Source organism: Cryptomeria japonica, chromosome 11 (genome assembly GCF_030272615.1).
Source record: "Cryptomeria japonica chromosome 11, Sugi_1.0, whole genome shotgun sequence".
Taxonomy (NCBI): Eukaryota; Viridiplantae; Streptophyta; class Pinopsida; order Cupressales; family Cupressaceae; genus Cryptomeria; species Cryptomeria japonica.
Window position 1 is genome coordinate 278,286,618 of NC_081415.1, and position 23,177 is coordinate 278,309,794.

A 23,177-nucleotide genomic window follows, 5' to 3' on the forward strand; every position below is an offset into this window, starting at 1 on the left:
TGTATTTTTTTGAGTTTTCAATTTTTTTTGTATATTTCAATTTTTTAAATTTTTTTTTAAGGATCATATTGAAAAAATGTTGAAAAAGACATGTATAATACTTTCGGAGATGCATGCTATTAATAGGATCTGATAGCGGTTCTCCCTCCGGGATTGTGAGCTAATATGCACCTAAAGCCATATGCTATAGTGACAATGAAAGGACTTGTAGACACCTAAAATTGTCCAGTCTAATTAAATAAACATCTTTATTTATTTAATTATTTTTAGCCTAATTCTTCTATTAATTAAATAAATCTTTATTTATTTAATTAATTCATTTATCCTCTTCTAGCCTTATTTATCATTTAAATAAATACATTTATTTATTTAAATTATTGTTTTCTCCTAAATTAAATAAATATTTTATTTATTTAATTGATCCCATTTCCTCTATTAATTAAATAAATCTTTATTTATTTAATTAAATTCATTAACCTTTTCTACCCATGACACATGTCATTCATCTCTTAATTCCTACACTACCTACCCTCATTGTTTTTTTATTTCCTCTACCTATCCTTTAATCCTAGCCAACCATTTATCTTTTACACCTCTCAATCTTATCCCTCCATTTCTTATAGCATCTTCTATATAAGGAGATGCTTCCTTCATTATCAACCCTAATCATTCTAATAAGCTATTCAAACCCCAAATACGCTTTCGAATTTTCACATGCGATCAAGCCTACTTGCAACTACATTTCCGTTCTTTGTTGAGCTCTTGTGCACACATAAAATTTGAGAGCAAATATATCAAGCAAGATCAATGGAGATAGGAAGAATGGAGATCCAAACCCTACTGGACATGTGATGGTATAGTCTTTGTGAATTAGTATATTCTGAAGAGATAACCCTAATATTTGTGGGACATGGATTTTTGTTAGATCTACATTTTTTTGCAGATTTTTCTAACCCTATATTGCGGTTTTGTAAAACAATTTGGAGAATAACCTTGTGCAGCTAGGATTTTGGACACAAAATTAAGTTCTTGGAGAGACTTGATCCAATATCACAAACATCTTGGAATTTTTACACAAAATTTTGTTGACAGGTTGAAGATAGTATCAAGAGATCTCAATCCAAAATTCATAATTTTTGGAGCACATTTGCATTTTCCATGAATATTTTATGAATTTTCATAAAAGAATAATTTTGAGAGCAAATGAGAGACTTTTTCGGATTTTCTTATATTTTTAGAAATATCTATGATTTAAAAATAGGCTCTGTTCTTTGTGATTTTAATTTTGATGCAAAATATTTCCTAAAAAATCGGATCTTTAAAAATTAGGGATTTTTATTATTTTGATCAAATCTCACAAACTGCTTTGAATTTTTGCATAAAAGTTTTTTTGAGAGTCAAGAACATTATAAGAAATGCTTAGTAAAAAAATAAGATTTTTTGGAGCACATTTACTTTTTCTATGAATTTTTTATTAATTTTCATAAAAAAATAATTTTGAGAGAAAATGAGTGCATTTTTTGGATTTCTTTACATTTTTGGAAATCTCTCAAAATTATACACAAGATGTGTTCTTTGTGATTTTAATTTTGATGCAAAATAATTCCTTAAAAATTAGATCTTTAAAAGTTAGGGTTTTGCATTATTTTGATCATATCTCACAAACTTCTTGAAATTTTTGCAAGAATTTTTTTATCAAAGTTTTTAATGGTATCAGGAGTTTCTAGTAAAAAATTCAGAATTTTTGGATCCATTTTGCATTTTCTATGAATTGTTTATGATTTTTCATAAAAAAATAATTTTTGGAGCAAATTAGAAACTTTTTTGGATTTTCTTACATTTCTGGAAATGTCTTGAAATTTTATAGGTGGTACATTTTTTATGATGTAAAATAACTCATGGAAAATCAGTTCTTTGAATCTATAAAAAAAAAAACGTCCTGTCGAAGGCCCCTATTTCACAAAGTCTTTTGGATCTAAAATTTGCCTAACTTGTGTGCTTGGAGGAGGGGTATTATTGCAAAATTACTAACAAATCTTTGTTGCAAAATTTTGGCAAGGGTTTTTGATCTTTTTATTTTGTGCCTTGTTTTCATAGACTAATAAACACTTCAATTGGTGCACTAAAATTGAACCAGTGTCTGTCTTGAGCAATAGGCTCTTTTTGTTTAATCTCTAGAGGGTCTATCTCCCCGTGTGGTCATTAGGACTACTAGTGAGGAGAGAACGACCCGAGTGGTAGCGAGGAAAACCCACCTCTTTCTAACCACTATAAATAACTGTATCTATGGTGAAAGCCATGGGTAACATGTGCTGACTAGTTCATACCGACATTATGTCTCCCCATAAACCCGTTTGATCAAATTTATTTGATCAGTTGTAGGGCGTAACCCCTACCGACTGGGAGCCTTCTGTATTTACAGAGCTGAAAGTGCCGCATGTATGGCCACACGAGCGAATGCCCTTACTAGCACCTTTTTGTTTTAGAAAGCCAAAATCCTTCTAGTTGTTGGGGCAGGAGGTCAGACCTCTGGAGTGGCCCACACACATACGGTTCTTAGTAGAGATACAAAGTTCACCATAGGGAGTTTTCATGGGGACTTATGTTTTGCTACCCTGGAGAAGTGAGTGCCAAGGGTGGAGCCAGTGGGGTCAAGCATCTAAGTATCTGCTCTGAATAGCGTAGCTTTAGGGGAAATCTCATGTGGGATCAACAACTATTGTCCTGGCCAACCATAGGAATTGTGCTTGCCTTCTTTTAAACATTCAAACATTCAAGATCAAACACCAAAAATTGTGTCTTTTGTGTCTTCAAGTGTATACAAAATATTTTGTACATCAAAGAACACACTTTTGTTTGAGTCATTTTGAGTTAAAACACCTGCAAACATTGAGTTCTCATCAACATTGTGTCTTCTTGTCATGAAAAAATAGTCAAAAATTCAGATTTGGTCACAACAAACAACTTCACAAATTGGAAAAATTGCACTCATATTTTAGAAATTGCATCTGTGAAGTATACAGGCACGTCTGTGTTTAGTATTAGAAAAATCTATAGTCCAACAAACAAGAGCAGTCAGTTTCAGACTTATTGAGCTTCCTAGGTTATCTCTCCGAGTTTTCATCTAGTATTCAACCTATCTTTGTGTCTCACAAAGTTCATCATTGCTTTACACCTTACATTACATTCACATTTATCTAAACTTCAGTCAAAAGGTCACTTGCTTGTCCTCATCTTGCTTTGTCAACACACTACATACAACAACATTTTGCTAAGTGGTCTCTCATCAAGGTCTATCACCTTTGGGTCTCATTTGGTCTTACTTAGAGTCAAGGTAAACATACCTCATCATGAGAAACTATCATCTCTTTGGAAGCCACACCTACTCTATACATACTTGGTCTTACACTTTGGAAATTGCAAGTAAACCTGAGATTCATTTACATTCCATCCAACTCTGGGTCTTTCACACTCTTTCCATCTTCATCTACTCTCACACATCTTGGTCAAGACCTAGTTCATGGTTGAAACTCATTCCCAAAAATCTAGGAGAGAAAATAAAAAGGCTCAAGAGTCCGCAAACATGAGTGCTTATGAGTATGACAATGATGTCTTTTTTAATTCTGATCATACCACGTTACCTTACATGGATGCCTATAGAAACATTCCAAATGTTGAGAACTTGGACACTACAAACAACAATGATACACATAATGACAATATGGAAAACTTTTCCATACTTTCAGCAAAAGTGGAAGACTCCATTATGGATCCCCGTTTTAATCAATTGGCTAAGGAAATAATGAGGAGAGATAGATAATATTTCTTACGAGTGATGGCACAAAGTGGAGCCAAGATTCCTCATAATTTTGACATGTCTTAAATAATGGAACATCGACCTTTGCAAGAACCTCAACTCAACATGAATCAAAGGAGGCCTAATAGTGGAGGTAGTAGAGGACCACATTTTGTGCCTGAATCACCATCATCTTTGTTTCAAAAAATTGAGGTCCCATATACACATGGTCAAGATTATGATAATCACCTTCGCAGACCATTATTGAAGTCTTATGCAGAAAAATATACTCAATCACATACTAATGCTAAGGAACCACCAAAGCAATTAGATATCCAAATTCATGTTCAAAATTTGGACACAAGGAAACCCCGCGTCAAATTTGGGGCAACACATTATAAAAAACTCATGACATGCCTGTAGTGTATGGTATACATGGACAAAATAGATATTCCATTCCTCATCATGACTCTATACCAAGTGGTCCTTATACACAACATCATTATAGACAACCTGCATATGAACATGTGTATGATCAATACCATCCATATATGCAACATGCTCCTCCTCCACCTAGTGGTTTAGGCATGGGGTATGGTCCAAGAAGTCGGTCTCCACCTAAGAATAATTTGGAGCAGAAAATTAAGGACTTACAAAAGAAAATGGAGGACATAAATACATCAAATCCATCTTGCACAATGAGAGACATATGTCCCTATCCATTTGACAAAAGCATTGCAATGCCTCCTTTTCCTACACATTTCGTGACACCTAAGTTCGATAAGTACAGAGGCAAAGGAGATCCTAAGGCACATATAAGACATTTTTTCATAGATTGCATTGAGGTAGTAGCAGAAAAGACATATTTGATGAGATTATTCCCACAGAGCTTAGGTGATCAAGCTATGGAATGGTTCTCCCAACTCCCACGTGGAATTAAGTCATGGGGTGACTTAGCAGAGGCATTTATCCAACATTTCTCATAGAACATAGAGATAAACATATCAGTCACTACTTTTTGCAACATCAAGCAAAAGGATGGGGAGTCTTTTTCATCATTTTTACAAAGATGGAGGAATCTAGCCAACATATGCTCTTGTGAAATTCCACAAAAACAAATGGTAGAGATGCTCACCCAAAATGTTAACAAAGACATTGGTTATGACTTGAGAAAAGCTTGTTTGTCCACCTTCAAGGACATCATTAAAAAAGGCTTAGCAATAGAGAAGGTCCTAATTGAGCAAGGCATCATCAAAATATTCAAAGAAAACAAAGAGGACTTTAAAGGAAAAGACAAGCCAAGATTTTGGAATAAAAACAAGAACACAATCAATGATGGCGTTGTTGATGCCAATACAGTATGACCCAAAATCATTTTTCTGGATCAAGCTCTACAAACAATCAAGTGAATACTCAAACAACTTCAAAACCACAAAGGAAATACACCCCATTGGGATAACCACTTGAGTCAGCTTTCAAGAAGCTCTTAGAAAACAAAATAATAACAATTCTAGATATGCCTCCATATGAGCCAAAGGTCAAACCATATTGGTGGAATGACGATGAATACTATGAATATCACAAGAGCAAGGGCCATAAAACAGGAAATTGTCATCGACTGAAGAACATCATACAAGATCTTATTGATAGAGGTGACATTGAGATCGAGGGACACTCATCTAACCAAGAACATGAAATATTTAAAGAACCATTCCCAAAACATGACAAGGGAAAATCCAAAGCCACAGATGACAAAACCAACTATACCAGAGCATCCTCTAACTATGATTCAACTGTCAATCACATTTCGATGGACAATTATGTCTCTACCATTATCATAAGAGACAAAATGCCTAAAAAATCTACCCAAAGACCCAAGGTTGTTCTAAAAGGCATTGGACCTTCTTCTGAACCCACCTCTGAATGTAATGTTACAACTCGTCAAGGTAAATTCACTTTGTAAGGTGCTCCAGCTAAAAACACTGCTTCCTCAGCAGCCAAACTTGAGTATGACCTTGTAGAATAGTTAGGGAAAACACCCGCGCTTATCTCCATCCTTGAACTTTTATGGATATCCCCCGCACATAAAGCCATTCTTGACAAAAATTTGAGAGACACTTCCGTCCCCACTGATCTGAACGTGGACCAGTTTTAAGCCATGGTGGGATACCTTTCAGTTCCACACTCCCTTACATTCCCAAAAGCTGGCAACGCATCCATAAGCCAACCACATAATGAACCTTTATACATTGAAGCTTTCCTACACAAACATCGAATAAAATGAGTCCTGATAGATGGAGGAGAAAGTCTCAATATATGTACTTTGAACACAATAATATGATTGGGATATTCAAACAAAGATGTGAATGCTACAAACAAAATTACCATCAAGGCATATGATGACGAGGAGCGTTTATCTAAGGGCACAATCACTTTACCTCTCAAAGTTGGGCCAGTTACGAAGGATGTGGTTTGTCAAGTCCTAGACCTCAATCTCACATACAACATACTCTTGGGATGCCCATGGATTCATGAGATGAGCGTAGTCCCATCTACATATCATCGATGTATCAAGTTTCCACACAATAGAGTTGAAGTGACAGTCAAAGCTGACCCAAACCCATTCATATATTGCAACAATCTATGCTCTAGATCAGAAATAATAGTCCCAGTCAATCGAGAGGCTACTCCTTCATCAACATATGTTGATCTAGAATCCTTGAAAGCTTCTACATCAAAACAAGAAGAGATCAAAGAAAAGTTCAAGATTAAAGACATGGGATATGGTGAGTATATCTTTCATGTTGATCAACTCCCTCTATCTCCTAAGACATTTAGTCGACAAGAACAATCTATAAACAATTTGCAAGGAATTGGGTGTGAACCACCTAGTGTTGTGGCTACTAAGTTTGAATGCAAATCTCCTCTAGTGGTGCAAGAAACTCTTGATATTAATAGTCCTAAGAGTGGTTCTAGCAAAGAATCTATTGAGGGTATCACCATCCCTCTTGAGAACTCACATAGTTTTACCATTTCATCCACTCATTCCATTTCTTGTCCTTTCCTAGACTTGGATCAACAAGAATCATAAAAGACCTTACTCATTGGAGATAAAAAATTGAGCTTTGAAAATAAAGATCTAAAAGTCAAAAATAAAGAAAAGTCCTTCAGTCTAAATCAAAATCAAAAGCTATTGGACTCTAGAAAAATCAAGGTCAAGGATAAAAATTCTATGAAAGAAAAAGAGCAAGAGTTGATCTCCCCTAATATCAAAATAAATGGGGGAAAAATTTCTACAAATTCAAGTAAAAAAGAATACTTGTTGATCCCAAGTCTCCATCATGTCATGATACTTTCATTTCTTTTTGCAATCATAAGCCTTCATCCCTCATCCACTTGTTCTACACATCCTTCCCCTTCAAGCGATACAACATGGACCTTTAATGGAGCTTCCTCGAAGGAATTTGTTATCAAGGTTGCCCAAACTTCTTTAGGTGACACGCATATGGGCCTGCGTAGTCCACACACTAGTAATTCTATCTTAATTCCTTCATCAAGGAAGATAGTCACTCGAGCGACACATCATTTAGTCAAGGAAAAATGTAGCTACAATCATAAGGTACAGCCTCACACATTTGAGGTTGGTGACTTAGATCTCAAAGAAAATCCTTAAAATCAGCAAGATAGAGAAAAGAAGGGCAAGTTCGAACCAAATTAGCTTGGTCCTTACATCATCACAACAACCTATGGATTTGGTGCATATCAGCTCTCAACCACAGAGGGAAAACCTTTGGAGAATCCTATCAACAACATGCACCTTCGCAGGTTTTACACATAGCTATTCATCGTATCCTAATTCAAAAATTAAAAAAAAAACCAAAAAAATACAAAAAAAAATCATAAACATACAAAATCGTTACTTGGTGAAAACTTGGCAAACAGGCACCTTGTGACACAATTTTTTTTGAAAAATCCAAAAAAGTAAAGAGAAATAATTCATCCAACGGTGAAAACCACTTCGGTGGTGCCTTGGGCAAGTACCATGGTGAAAACTGGGTCACCGACGCCATGTGTAGAGACATTGCTCCTCCCTCCTTCAGGATTCACTTTCATCCTTTCATTTTGCACACACTCACAACCTATCCATCCATAATAAACTTATCCAATCCCATCATGGCTTGTTATTGATCTTCCTAAGATTGGTTAGCCATTCATAATAATCCCTCATTTTCACCCCTTTACATCCATAATAAATCAGCTCTTATCTATGGCTAAGGCAAATCCCACATGTAGTGATGGGTGTAGAACTGAGAGCATCACACATTTCGAGGAGTACAATTTCTTCCAGTTTTCTTCAGTCTATCTGTGCACAATCCATAATAAAGTAACACTTGCATTGCCAATCCGCAATAAAGTTTCGCTGATCCACAATAAAGTATTAGTTGCATGGGTTCAGTCAGTTTTAGATGAGACATAGCAGCAACAATGGGCTTCACCAAATCAAATCTTTCAACAGACTTAGACAACATTATGGTTTAGTGCTCTCTATCCTTTTGTGAAAGTAAACATTGTGACCACAATCAAATAAGACTTATACAAGTGACAAGAGACACTAAACTTGAGGACTACAGTGGATGTTGGTGTTGAGTCTTGGTTTTCTTTTGATTTCATCTTTTGGTGACATGTCTTTTAGCTTTTTCGAGATGTTTCTGACTAGAGATTTTATCTCCAGGATGTTTTTGACTAGAAAGGCAAGGATGGGGTATCGTCACCTATTTATTTTTCTTTGCTATCTGTGGATTGTCTCTTAGTAATGCTATGACTTGTCCAAGGATGTGAGGACACTGTGAGTCTAGTGTGAACTGGGGCATTCCTTGTTTGTGACTGTCTGATCTCCATGCAAACGGGTACAATGACTTTCCAGGTCGAACATATATCTGGATTGTCATAACCTATTTACCATAATAAATCTCAATGATGATAACGCACAAGAAGCTCTTTCACTTCCATATCTTCTATCTTTCATCTTCCTTTCTTGATTGACCTCCATTGTCCTCGAGTCCGTGTAGCCTGCTATCACATGACTAGGTATAATGACAAACCAAAAACATTTGCATTTCATGTAGTTTGCACCTGTATTTCCACATATCCCATTTTATACATACATATAGATATCACAATTGCATCACATCCTGCACACAACACATGTTAGCACATTTTAAATCCTCATTATATTCATCTGCATTTCATATATTCACATTTGCATATGCATAACATATAAAAACATAAATACACAAATATTGCATTTCATCATGTACATATTTGCATCCATATCATAAGCATCACATATAGAATCATGCATTACATAGAAGCATCATCACATAGGTAGACATGCATATAGCTTCCGCAAGGATGAATCATCTTATATATATATATATATATCTCAAAATCATAAGTGTCATGATACAATGATGTCAAAATACATATGGCTACAATCACCCAAAGGTGTCATCATACATAATGGTACAAAACTGATACATAGGGAGCTCTCTAAGGCTATGATGAAATCCCTCCCTCGGAGTCAGCTAACCTCGATGGAGTCTGAGCCCTGGAAGGACCCACCCTAGGATCATCTCTCCTACCCCCTCTATCTGGTGGTGGTGGAGGACCCATGACCCCACCACTAAATGCCTGTCTCCTATCTCTCCCTCCAATGGTCGTCATAGTTTGCGATGGTCTCCGGAAGCTCCTAGCCCATTGATCTAGTGGTACCACTCCATTATACAGGACTCACTAGTAGGTTATCTCCTCCCCTACCCATAGAACATAGGCGTATCTGGCCCCTGTGTCCTCTGCTACCTGCCTCCCTGCCCTCAGTGTTGTCTCAACTTTTGTATAGCGCTGAATAGCCTGATCTCTCTCTTGCTCAGTATCCATCAACTATCTCTTGAGCCTCGTTGTATCCCTCTCCAAATCCTAGATCTCATCTACCTATCCCTAGCATATCTCCCTCAAGGATAGTAGCTCATCCTCCTCCTCTCTCCCCTCACCTTGTCCCCATGGCTCCTCCTCTAGCTGCTCCTATCCCTGTCCCCGTCCCTGTACCTATCTAGGAACCTATACCTATCTGGGAACCTATGTTGTTGGCACCTATAATGATAATCCACCTCTACCCCTCACTACATGCATCTGTCTCTCCTCTCCACCCTCTCTCCTCTGAGCCACTCTCCTCTCTATCACTGCGCCCCACCTCCACTGTCGGCCTCTACCTCCACCATCCCCACTATCATCACCATCATCTCCACCATCTCCCTCTATGAGCTCCCCTGGATCTGTCAGTCATGGAAATGGATGTTCTCCCCAATATGCAGTATACTCCGCATCCATCCCTGCATCCTCTATATCTGCCCATATGTCCCACAACATGGGAACCATCTCTAGCATCTATGTCATAGCCTAACCATAAGATAATAATGGCCCCAAATGCACGCGATCCCTCACTGCCGTGCATACATCCCTGACCCCCATGGAATCCATTGTATCCTATAGAACTGCATGCACAATCTATATATCAATTACTTCTCAATAACATATGGTGTTCGACCAATCAGGCACCTACTCCTTAACACATATGGAAGCTCCTTTGCATCATCCTCCCACTCCTCACAGGATATGTATGAGCTCCATACCACACTATCTTTCTCATCAATAACCCGATGCCAATACTCTAGCTTCCCAATCTATGGCTGAGAAGTAATCATATCATACAAGTGTACATAACTGTGCCCATGTCCTTTTCCTCTAAAGTGTATCGGTCATGTAACCGACAGATGCTCATAAGCCCATACTTGCAACAATGTCACTCCCCCTCCCAATCCTGCTGATCCATGATATACAAACTGATGCAACTCATAATAAAAGTGTGCCAGCAGACACAAACCCCATGCAAAGTTGGTGTGCTCAGTCACCAATGTCTCCAGTGTCCTCCCCCATCCCATAACCAACCCTCGTGTCACCCTATCCAGACATAGGAACCCACTGATCACTCCTGCCAACACCGCTGGTAGTGCCAATCCTATAACTGTCATGGTGTCCCAAGCCACATGTCCTACCCTCATCTCCAGTCCTAGATCCTAAATCACTTGTCTCAGTGCATCCTCATCTCCATCTCGATCATAAGGAACTAACTCCCCAACGATCAATATCCTCAGTATCCTGTACACATCCTCTAAGGTGATTGTCATCTCACCCATCGACAAATGAATCATACATGTCTCTGAGTGCCATCTCTCAGCTAATGCTATCAATAAACCCATGTTCACCCGAAACTCAGGCACATACATAATATATCGCAAGCCCATAGCCTCCACTGTTGCTCTATCCTTGAGTGTCAGCTCTTGTCGCAAACTTTGAGTCGAAGGGAATATCTCTCGTGACTCCGACATCGGTAGGTCCTCCCGCAGTCAAGAAAATCAACTGTGTCAATTCTAGTGGCATTCCTTGCTCATCACAAAGTGTTTCTTTTTATCCTAGTGCTTATATTTATCATATGGCACTCTATCCTAGTGGCGTTCCCTGTTCATCACAAAGTGTTGCTTCTTATCCTATTGGTACTCCCTGTTCATCACAAAGTGCTGCCCTCTATCCTAGTAGTACTCCCTCTTCATCACAAAGTACTACTCTTTTATCCTAGTGGTACTCCTTGTTCATTACAAAGTGCTACTTTGATCCTATCTTTAGGGCACCTACATGAGTGTATCCTCTTGAGTAGCTTATCCAATTGACAACGTATGTTCTATCACAGAATTGTTAATCTTTTTGGTACTCCCTGTTCATCACAAAGTGACTTGATCTATCCTATCTTAGGGCCTCTACTTGAGTGTATCCTCTTGAGTATTTTCCTGATTGGCAACGTATGTTCTATCACAAAATTGTCAATCCTAGCCCTATATGCTATTCTAGTCTTCCCTAGAGGACCTACTTGAGTGTATCCTCTCAGTAGCTTATCCAATCGACAACATATGTTTATCACAAAACTGTCAATTTGTCCTTGAAGATGCAAATGAGCTTGCATCCTTCCCAAACATGCCTATGAAGGTGCATGTTGTAAACCCTTGATAATCTCAGTAGACTATGAATTCTTAGGGTTAGCTTTCAGGACCTAGTCTCCCACTTCGAAGTGTTGCCCTTTGAATTTCTTGTTATAGGTGCGATGAAGACGGTTTTGATATGCCTGTAAATGAGTCAAAGTTGTTTGACGTCTTTCATCTAACATTTCAAGTTGGTGCAGCCTAGAAACTCTATATGCTTCATCATTAATCAGGTGCTGTAGAGAGACTCACAGTGATGGAATTGTGACCTCCAAAGGTAGAATAGATTCTACACCATACACCAAGGAATAAGGTGTTACACAAGTAGGGGTGCATATAGAAGTATGATAGGCCCATAAAGTTGGATTTAACTACACATGCCAATCTCAACCATCATCATTGACAACCTATTTGAGTATTTTGATAATTGTTTTATTGCATGTCGTAGCTTGACCGTTAGTTTGTGGATAATATTGAGTTGAGAAGTGATGTTCAATGTGAAATTTCTCTTATAGTTCTCAAACATCTTTGTTTTCAAATGAATGGCCATTATCTATGACTATAGCAAGAGGGACTTTGTATCAGCATATGATGTAGTTCAAAATGAATTTGGAAATCTATGTGCCAGTGATATAGGTCCTAGGTATAGCCTCAATCTATTTGGTGAAGTATTTTGTGGCCATTATAATTAACTTATGTATGTTTGCTGATGTTGTAATGAGATCCAGTCCTCATTGAGAAAAGGGCCATAGAGATATGACATGTTGAAGCTCTTGTGTTGGTGCATGAATTAGATCTCTATGCATCTACCATTAATAATATTTCTTGTCAAAATCATGGGCCTCTTTTTCCATTGTCGACTAATAATATCCATCTTAGCCCAACTTTTTAGCCAGGCTAAGACCATTGAAATGACCCCTGCATATACCATCGTGAACTTCATGTAAATTTATTTGCACTTCATTAGAATCTAGACACCTGAGGAGGGTGTGGTCAAAAGAGCAGCAATAAAGGGTATCACTGATGATGACGTATTTGGCAGCTTGTCTTATAAAGGATCGACCTTGGTTGGTAGAAAGGTTTGGAGGTATAGTTTGAGATTTCAAATAGTCATGAATGCCATTATACCATGGGGAATTGGGACCAACAAGGATATAGATGAGATCTGATGGCAGGATTTGAAAAGAAGGGACCAATAATTGTTCTACCAAAAATTCACATTTGTCCATATTGTGAGGCATATCTATCATGGAAGCAATAGTGGCCATAGCATCCGCTAATTTATTCTCGATTCGGGGAGCTTGATTAAACTGGATGTTAGTGAACTTTGTCTTGAAAAATTCCACCATATTCTTATAAGGGACAATTTTTTCATCTTTTATTTCATATTCATAATTCACTTGTTGGATGACAAGTTGAGAGTCCCCATAGACTTGTAAATGTGTGATATGCCATTGAATTTCTATTATGAGTCCAGTGATTATAGTCTCATACTCTACAATGGTATTGGTGCAATCAAAAGTGATTTAGTATGAATTTGGAAGAGCATCGCCTTGAGGGGTTACAAATAAGATAGCTGCACTTGAGCCAAATCTTGTATGGGAACCATCAAAATACAACTGCCATGGGGTAGAAGGAGTTGTTGCAAAGACAACTTCATCTGGGAAGTCAATCGACATCAGATGGTCATCTTGAATAGGTGCATTAACAAGTTGATCAACTATTACTTGTCTTTTTATTTCTTTTCTTTCAATGTAGTCGATATCAAACTCTCTTAGAATCATAACCCATTTTGCTAATCGACCTATAAGAGCTTCTCTGTTAAGAAAGTATTTCAATGGATCAATCTTTGCTACTAGCAATGTCTTATGATTTAACATGTAATGTCAGAGCTTTTGAATTTCAAACACCACTGATAAGAATGCCTACTCAATGGTAGAATAGTTTAACTCATAGCCCACTAGTGTCCAATTAATATAATAAATAGCCCACTCTTTGCCTTCTTCATCTTGTTGGGCCAAGAGAGCTCCTAACATTGTGTTAGTTGTAGAGATGTATAAAATGAAAGGCTTTCCATCTATCAGAGGCATTTATATAGGTGGTGAGAAGAGATAAGAGCTTGGAATGCCCGTTGACACTGCTCAGTCTATTTGAAGGCTGCCCCTTTGTACAACAAATGCTGGAAGGGGTGACACTTGTCTTCCACTTGAGCTATAAATCACTAGATTGGTTATGATTTTCCTTGAAGGCTTCTCAGTTGATGAAGATTTGTAGGTGGAGGCATATCCATAATTGATTTTAATTTTGTGAGATTGACTTCAATGCCTCTTTGAGAAATAATATACCCTAATAGTTTTCTGGCTGTTACCCCAAAGACACACTTCTTTGGGTTGAGTCTAAGCTTATATTCTTCCATCCAGTCAAAGATTGGGCCTCAAATGGCAAGATGACTATCTATTATGACTGATTTGTAGAACAGGTCATCAACATAATCCTCCATCAAGGTATGCATGAAATCATGGAAAATTGTTGTCATGACTCTTTGGTATGTTTCTCCTACGTGTTTAAGGCCAAAAGGCATCACATTCTAGCAGTAGGTTCCCTAAGCACATATAAAGGCAATTTTGTGTTGGTTTTTGGGAGCAATTTGGATTTGATTGAATCTGGAGAAACCATCCATTAGTGAAAACATCTTATATCCACCTGTCATGTCTACTATGATGTTGATATTTGGTAGAGGTAAATCGTCTTTAGGGCATGATTTGTTTAAATCCCTAAAATCAGTACAGGTTCTTATGCTCTCTGTTGCTTTGCTAATCAGTACCAAATTTGAAATCTACTCTGCATAGTCAATAGGTCTTGTATCTAGGGGTAAAGTAAGTGTAAATTGCGTAATCAAATATCAAAGAGTGAATCAACATTCTAATCTAATTAATATTACTCCTAAATTACAATGGAATGATGTAAAATAAATTGAAATAAAAGAAAGATCTATCTAAAACTCCCTCAATTGACATATCAAGGCTTCCATTGCTCTTCTCCATTATTATTGATGTAGGTGGCTCTTAGGTATTGCACTGATTTCCTGCATAAGATGGACAATGGCTTTGAAGACTATGACTCTAGCTTGAATTGAGAAAATAGGTTGAATTTATATAATTTGAATACAAAGGGGGTGAGGAATAGAACTCAAATGTTGATTGATAGATAACTGATTTAGATTGATAGTTAACAGAGTTGATTGATTTGTTAACTCAATAGATTGGAGAATGAACTAAATAGTTTGGCTAGTAAACTCAATTGATTGATCAGTAGACTGAATTGACTAGCTAGTTGACTGGATTGATTAGGGAGATGACTGATTAGATGGATTAGTCAGAAAAAGGTGATTGAGAGTTAAAAAGGATGATTGCTGAGTTAACTGATTAGATAACTGATTTAATCAATCAGTTATGATTTTAGCATGTGTTGTAGGATTTTTAAATTGAATTTGATTCTCATTTTCAAATTGGATTTGAATTTGGGCTTTCGAATGCTGAAATGCACATGAAATTAATTGAAATTCAGATTTGGTGAAATGTGAATTTGGAGGAAATGAAATTAATTGGAATTAGAATTTGGGAGAAATGAAATGAAATTAGATGGAATTATAATTTGGGGAATTGGAGGAATTTAATTAATTAATTTAAATGAAATTATTTAAACTTAGGAAATTAAATTAATTAAATAGTAAATATTATTTAACTAAGGAAAAGGTCACAATTAATTAAATAATTGATATTTAATTAATAATCAAGATAGGGTTAATTAATTAGAATGATGCAGAAGTTTGGAAATTAATAATGATTTGAATTGATTAGAAGAATAGGTTAGTTTAATTAAATAATTAAAGAATTACTTAATTAAATAGACGAATAATTAGTGTAAGATTGATGAGACATTTTTAGGTGTCTACATTTGCCCCTCTTTGACACAGTGTCGAAATGATGTTTCAAAGAAAACAAAAAAAATCTGCCCCAGTATGCCCAGGTGACACTTAGGGTATAAATATGCCCCCTTGGAAAAAGTGCTCGAAAAATTGTGGAATGAAGGCCATTTTTTCGGAAATGTGCTAGATAGTGATAATGTGCAATTTGGTAAGGTTTCGATTTCATTTGGTATGTCTACAACTGCGTTGAAGTTGGAGGGGTCCACGACTGTTAGGGTGGCAGAAAACCCTAATTGTGAGCTATAAATTCAAAATTAGTATTGATTTGAGCTCATTTGCACTCTTTTGCTTTGTAAGAAGTCCTTAAAGATATTAGTGCTTTTGGCATCCTTGGAGAGAGATGGTGGGTTGTTGTAGCGGATCTGGGGACCACATCACAGTATTGTGTATGGTGAATACAACACAAGCCCATACCTTTGACAGATATGATAGTTCTGATTGCTGCTCAGCAGATTAGACATGACAGGAGTCCCAGGGGGAGAGGAAGAGGTGGGGGGAGAGATGGGCGGAGAGATGGAGGAGGGAGAGATGGAGGTGGGATAGATCTAATAGAAATGGTTGCAGAGCAGGTAGAGAGTGGAGAGGAGGATGTGGATATTAGTGGAGAGACTACATTTATGAGCTGTTCTAATAAGAGTGATAGCGAGGGCGATAAATCAACATCAGGCTCATTGAGAAGCGATGGGGAAGAGGGTGGTGACAATGGACATGATGTTGACATGCCCCAGGCTACGGAGTCAGGAGGTGCGGAGAGAGGAGATGAGGAGGGATTGATAGATTGGGTTAGGAGTTTAGAGGACTTTGTCACTACTTTGCGATAGTGGCAGATGGAGGATAGAGATCAGTATCGGCGGGCGATGGAGGAGTTGACTACAGAGAGGGATTAGATAGCCGTTGAGAGAGATCAACTACAAAGGGAGAGGGATGAGGTAGTTAGGAGATCTCAGATCACCATGGATGCATATGATCAGTTATTTGGTTTGGTGATAGAGGCACAAAGCAAGGCAGATAGATATTTTGTTGTTGCACATGAGGCTATTTACTATAGGCAGACGTATGAGAGAGACATTCTTGAGGGTTAGAGGGAGCCTAGTTTCAGTGCTTTCATGGGGAGGAGATCGAGTCAGTCTACCTCTCGACAAACTAGCAGTGGAGGAGTGATGGGTCCACCTAGGGCGCCATCGGGACAGACTGGAGTTAGGCGAGGTGCACCTACTGATAGAGGTAGCATAGGTAGAGAGTTTTGTTATGGATGTTGTATCATAGATACGATGTATTTTGACACATTTCTATTAGATATATGATATGCATTCTTGATGAGCAATTTGATGATGAACTTCATGTTCTAATGTTTCTTTGTTGTTTTTATGCTTATGCTTACTTGGTAATGTAGTGATGTTTCTTTATTTTGTGATCTATGAATATATATGCGAATATTGATGAAATGCTTGTGATAATGCAATGGACTAATGCAATATTATGTGAAATGATTTAATGCGATCCTGAATTTTTTTATTGTGTCAAAATAGGTGTTGAAAATAGTGAATTTGGAAGAATTTTTAGTTGTTAGATGAAGAACAAATTATAAGGAATGATATGAAATGATAAATCAATCAAATCAACCTTTATTTATTCCAGAAGTAGATATGATAGAATTTTGATGAGAAAGTCTTCATTGTTTTATTTATAGTGCAATATATTATCATCATTGAGCCTTATTATTTAACAATGGAGCTTATTACACCAGGGTATGGGGAACCGATATGTATGGGATATCTTATTGCAAAGAAACAAACACATAGCAGACAAGGAATGAACCCTCCATTCGGGGAATTATGTTAGGGGTTGAGGTATGTCTGGCATCCATAAGTTGAATGCTCCTATCATAGACATCCACTAGAGCAATCACCCCAAAATTTCATTGTTTCAAACCACAAACAACAAACAAAGAAAAAGGATCATGCCCATCATGACTCCTCTAGTCACTTTTTGGACATCCTTGAGTAGCCAAAATCAATGATCTTTGCCAATTTGATAAAAAGAGTAAACCAAAATAGACAAAACTTAGCAGTTACACTGATTGTGTCTTTGCTTTGATATGTTTGATGTGATTTTGATAATGTCTGGTTTTAGAAGTTTTAGACCCCATTTAAGACTGACCTGTTTGGTTTCGAGTGTACCGATTCTGTTTAGGAAAAGATGTTGATCATGTTGATAGTTTGATAGCGATTCAATAGATTAGACAGTTGATCAACTTGATTGTAGACATTTTGACAAGATAGTTCTATCCTTTGTTTAACTTTGTGCGAAGTGTTTGTTGGATATCTGCTAGGGTGTTGGACTCTTGCGAGACAATTTATTGCAAGGTTTTTAATTGATATTTGAATGTTTTTGGATTTTGTGGATTGATATTTGAATCTTTTGAATTTTTTTTGTTTTTTCAAGACTTTTTCTGATTTTTAGAATTTTTTCAGGACTTTTTTATGATTTTTAGAATTTTTTCAGGACTTTATTTGATTTTTAGAATTTTTTTCAGGACTTTTTATGATTTTTAGGGTTTTTTTTCATGACTTTTATGATTTTTTCATGACTTTTTATGATTTTTTAGGGTTTTTTTAGAACTTTATCTGATTTTTAGGGCTTTTTTAGAACTTTTTATGAATTTTAGAGATTTTTTCAGTTATGCCCCCAGGTATGCAACCCTATATGATTATATGCAACATGTATGTGGAGACAATGAATTTTGACATGAGGTATACTAATGTAGTATGCAAGATGAAGATGCAGTTCCTATTCAAACAAGGATGATTGTATGTTTCCTTCATTTTGACATGTACTGATTGAATTGAAGGTGTGTAACGTTTCAGAGATAGGAGTTCAATATGTTCTCAGAAAATATTAGAGCATCCAATGTAACACACTATGTAGCTAATATTTATGAATGAAGGCACGAAAAAATTCTCCATCAATTCTTGAAACTTTGATCTTCTTTTGCCTATGTGTGTGCATTTGGATTCATTCCGACTGTTATAACCATCAAAGACCCTTGAAATCCTATGTGGCTAGCTACATGAGTTATTCTGACTTCAAAAGCATCCTGGATAGAGCCTTGCTGCCAGCAAACTTTTAGGGCTCTGGAGAGGTTATGTACTATAATCTCTTAAATATTGCTCCATTGCTAGCAGGCGTCCATAGCCCTGATGGAGTTACTTGCATGTTCCCATAGTCAAGCTTTTATTGTCGCACTTGTATGCGGGATATTTCAATAATATATAATTTTTTTTGCCTTGACTTGTAAGTAATGAAACCTACATAGGTATGGCAATTACAATCGCGCTGAAGTAGAATATTGGTTTTTTCACTAGCCACATGACCAACTAGGCATCTGTAATGACTTAGAGCTTTTGATTAATGTGTGAGATATAGAAATTGATAAATTTTGGGTAACAAGACTTGATAGTGAAACCTCTACCCAACCAAGGATAAAGCTTAATCACAAGGTGAATTTGAAGATGAATGACTAAAGGCCTCCTAAAGACTTCATGAACAAGTATCTAGGAAATGAGACAACCTTCGTTCCTTTCAGTGCAAACAGGTGAATGACTCAGACAATCTCCTTGATTTATTGATGCCACTATATGAGAAAGCAATAATGATATGCAACTATATGTTGTGCAATGGTGATATGCAAGAAATTATGATGTACTCTAAAATGAAGGTATGTAATGCAATAAAGATATATGCAAATGTAGTACTAAAAATTGAAATGAACCCACCCTTAGATGCAATATCTTTTTAGGTGCACGTTGTTAATAGGATCAAGGAGTGGATCTCCCTCCATTGTTTGCAAATGCTAAGTGCCATTTCCAATTACTTTTGTTATGAAAAAAGGACCTAACTAGTTAGGCTCATATTTTCTTGGTTTTTCACGTTCAACGAGGTTCGTTTGATTTTCTTTAAGAACGATGTCTCCTATTTCAAATAAATGTGGGTTAACTCTTTTTTTGTAGCTTCTTCTCATTCTGTTTTGATATCCTTGTAAATGATTCAGAGCGCTTTGTCATTTTTCGTCTAGGAATTCTAGTTCTTGCAAACGTGTTACTCTATAGTCTTCTTCTAAGAAAATGTTTTTCAGAGAGACCCTTTGCGATGGAAATTCTACCTCGATAGGGAAAATAATTTCTAAACCATAAACCAAAGAGTAAGATGTGGTACTAGTTGCTATGTGGATACTAGTTCGATAGGCCTAGAGAGTCGGATTCAGTTGGAGATGCCGATATCATCCACTATTGTTGACAACTTTCTTTAAAATATTCAAAATAGTTTTGTTTGTTCCCCCAACTTGATCATTGATTTGTGGATAGTAGGGTGTCGTAAAACGTTGTTGGATGAGAAATTGTTCACAAAGTTTACTCACTTCTTGATTTTTGAAGGGTCATCTGTTATCAGTTATAATGCACATGGGTACTGCATATTTGCAAATAATATAATTCAAAATGAATTTAGGTATTTTCTTTCCTGTTGTGAAGGTCATCAGGATTGCTTCAACCCATTTTGTGAAGTATTCTGTAGCTGTGAGGATAAAATTGTGTCCATTGGAGGAGGTAGGGTTTATTTTCCCTACAAGATCTAATCCCCACTGTGAAAATGGCCATGGCAATGTTATTGGCTGAGGATCTTGAGCAGGTGCATGGATCAGGTTCCCATGCTTTTGGCATTGCTTGCATATTTGGACATACTTGTAAGCACCCTTTTCCATTGTAGGCCAATAGTGTTTTTGCTAGAGAAGGTCCAAAAGAATGTGCCCCACATATGCCGTCATGAACTTCTTTCAGGGCAATTTGAGCCTCCTCAATATTAAGGCATCAGAGTAAGGTGCCATCTACACTTTTTCTATACAAAGTGTCACCAATAATTGAATGTTTTGACGATTGTCGGATGAGTGCCTTCCTTTGATTTCATGAAAGATCAAGAGGTATACATTGATCATGAAGGTATGCATATATATCTTCATACCATGGGGACTCAGGTCCTATTATCATACAAACATATTCAGTGGATGGTATTTCACAAGCTGGGACAATGAGTTGTTCCACTTGAAATTCAAAGTGAGTTCCATCATTTGGCATATCTAAGAGAGAACCTACCATTGCCATTGCATTTGCTGCCTTGTTTTGCACCCTGGGTATTTGTTCAAATGTCACATTGGTAAAGTGTTGCTTGTATTCTTCCACCAATTATTTGTACAGTGTTAGCTTATCATCTTTTGTATTGTAATCATCATTGACTTGATTAATAATAAGTTGTGAGTCTCCAAAGACTTGTAGGTCCATGATCTTCCATTGTAGTGTAGTGCATAGTCCTACCATCAGGGCTTCATATTTAACAATGTTATTGGTGCAAGAGAAGTTGATCCTGAATGCTTTGGGAATTTAATCTCCTTGAGGAGTTATGAACATAATTCCTCCTTCTACTCCATGATTTGTGTGAGACGCATCAAAAAATAGTTTCCAGTTTGTTTGTGCTGATATTGTAAATACCGATTCATCTGGAAAAATTCACCACCATTGGATGACTGTCTTGTAGGGGTACTTTTGCAAGTTGATCTGCTATGATTTTCCTTTTATGGCTTTTCTATTGACATATTCAATGTCAAATTCACTAAGTATCATAACCCACTTTGCAAGTCTTCTAGTTAGTGTTGCTCTATTCATCGGGTACTTGAGTGGATCAAATTGCGCAATGAGTTGGACTTTATGACTCAACATATAGTGTCTCATTTTTTGTGATGCAAAAACTACTTCAAGACATGCTCTTTCTATTGGTGTGTAGTTGAGTTCATATCCAATGAGTGTTCTACTGATGTAGTAGATATATCTCTCATTTCCTTGTTCATCATGTTGTGCTAGGAGAGCACCTAAGGAGGAGTTTGTTACAACTATATATAGGAGTAATGGTTTCCCATGCATGAGTGGAACCAAGATCGGTGTGAATAAAATATATTTTTAATGTCTCGAATGCCTCTTGGCATTGTTATGTCCATTTGAATGTGACACCTTTCTTTAAAAGATGTTGAAATGGTTGACACTTTTCTGCCAATTGGGTAATGGAACGCCTTATGGACTATAATCTACCTTGCAGACTTCTGAGTTGCTTGAGCGTAGTAGGTGATGGCATATCTAAAATAGCTTTCACTTTCTCTGGATCTATCTCAATGCCGCGATTGGATACAATGAAGCCCAAGAGTTTTCCAGACCTTACTGTAAAGACACATTTTTTTGGATTGAGTCTTACATTGTATTGCTCAAGTGTATCAAAGATCTTAGCCAATATGTCTAGATGACTATCCTTTGTGTTGGATTTTGCTAGCAAATAATCTACATAGTCCTCCATGATTGTGTGTATCATATCATGGAATCAGGTGGTCATTGCCTTTTGATAAGTGGCGCTTGCATTTTTAAGGCCGAACAACATCACATTCCAACAGTATGTTCCCATGGACAAGTGAATGTTGTTTTAGGTTGGTCTTGTGGTGCAATTTTGATTTGATTATAACCAGAAAAACCATTCATGAGTGATAGCATTTCATTTCCAACTGTCAGGGCCACTATCATGTCCATGTTAGGGAGTTTAAAGTCATCTTTTGGGCAAGCCTTGTTGAGATCTCTGAAGTGAGTGCAGATCTTGATACCTCCAGCATGCTTGGATACTGGGACTAGATTTGAAATCTATTCAACATAGTCTATGGGCCTAATGAAACCCACATCTAACAATTTTTGTAGTTCAATTTTGACTAACAAGGCTATGTGAGGGTGTATCTTCCCGAGCTTCTGCTTATATGGTTTTACTCCTGGAAGTAATAGCAAATTATGTAAGACCAATTTAGAATCTAATTCAGGCATATCTACATAAGACCATACAAAATTGATTGGTCTTTGCTTAAAGAATTGGATAAAATTTTCTTTTTCTATTGGATTTAGGGACTTTGCTAGGTGAATGTTACAAACTTTCTTAGCATCATCGATGTTGATTTCCTCAGTTTCTTCTACCAATAATGTTGACTATCCTTTATCAATAGGAAGAGCATCCATTATGCTATGAGGAATGTGTTTTGCTTCATTATCGTTGTCTTGATTAGGAGAGGAGCTTGCTTCTTCGAAATATGTAGTTCTATCTACATCTATTGCAAAGCCAACCTTGTGATCATCATAAGGGAGTCCGTTCCTTGCACCCAAGAATTCAGCTACGACTTCATCATTTTGAAACCAATCTAATCATGGGTTTCTTTTATTCCCCCAATAAA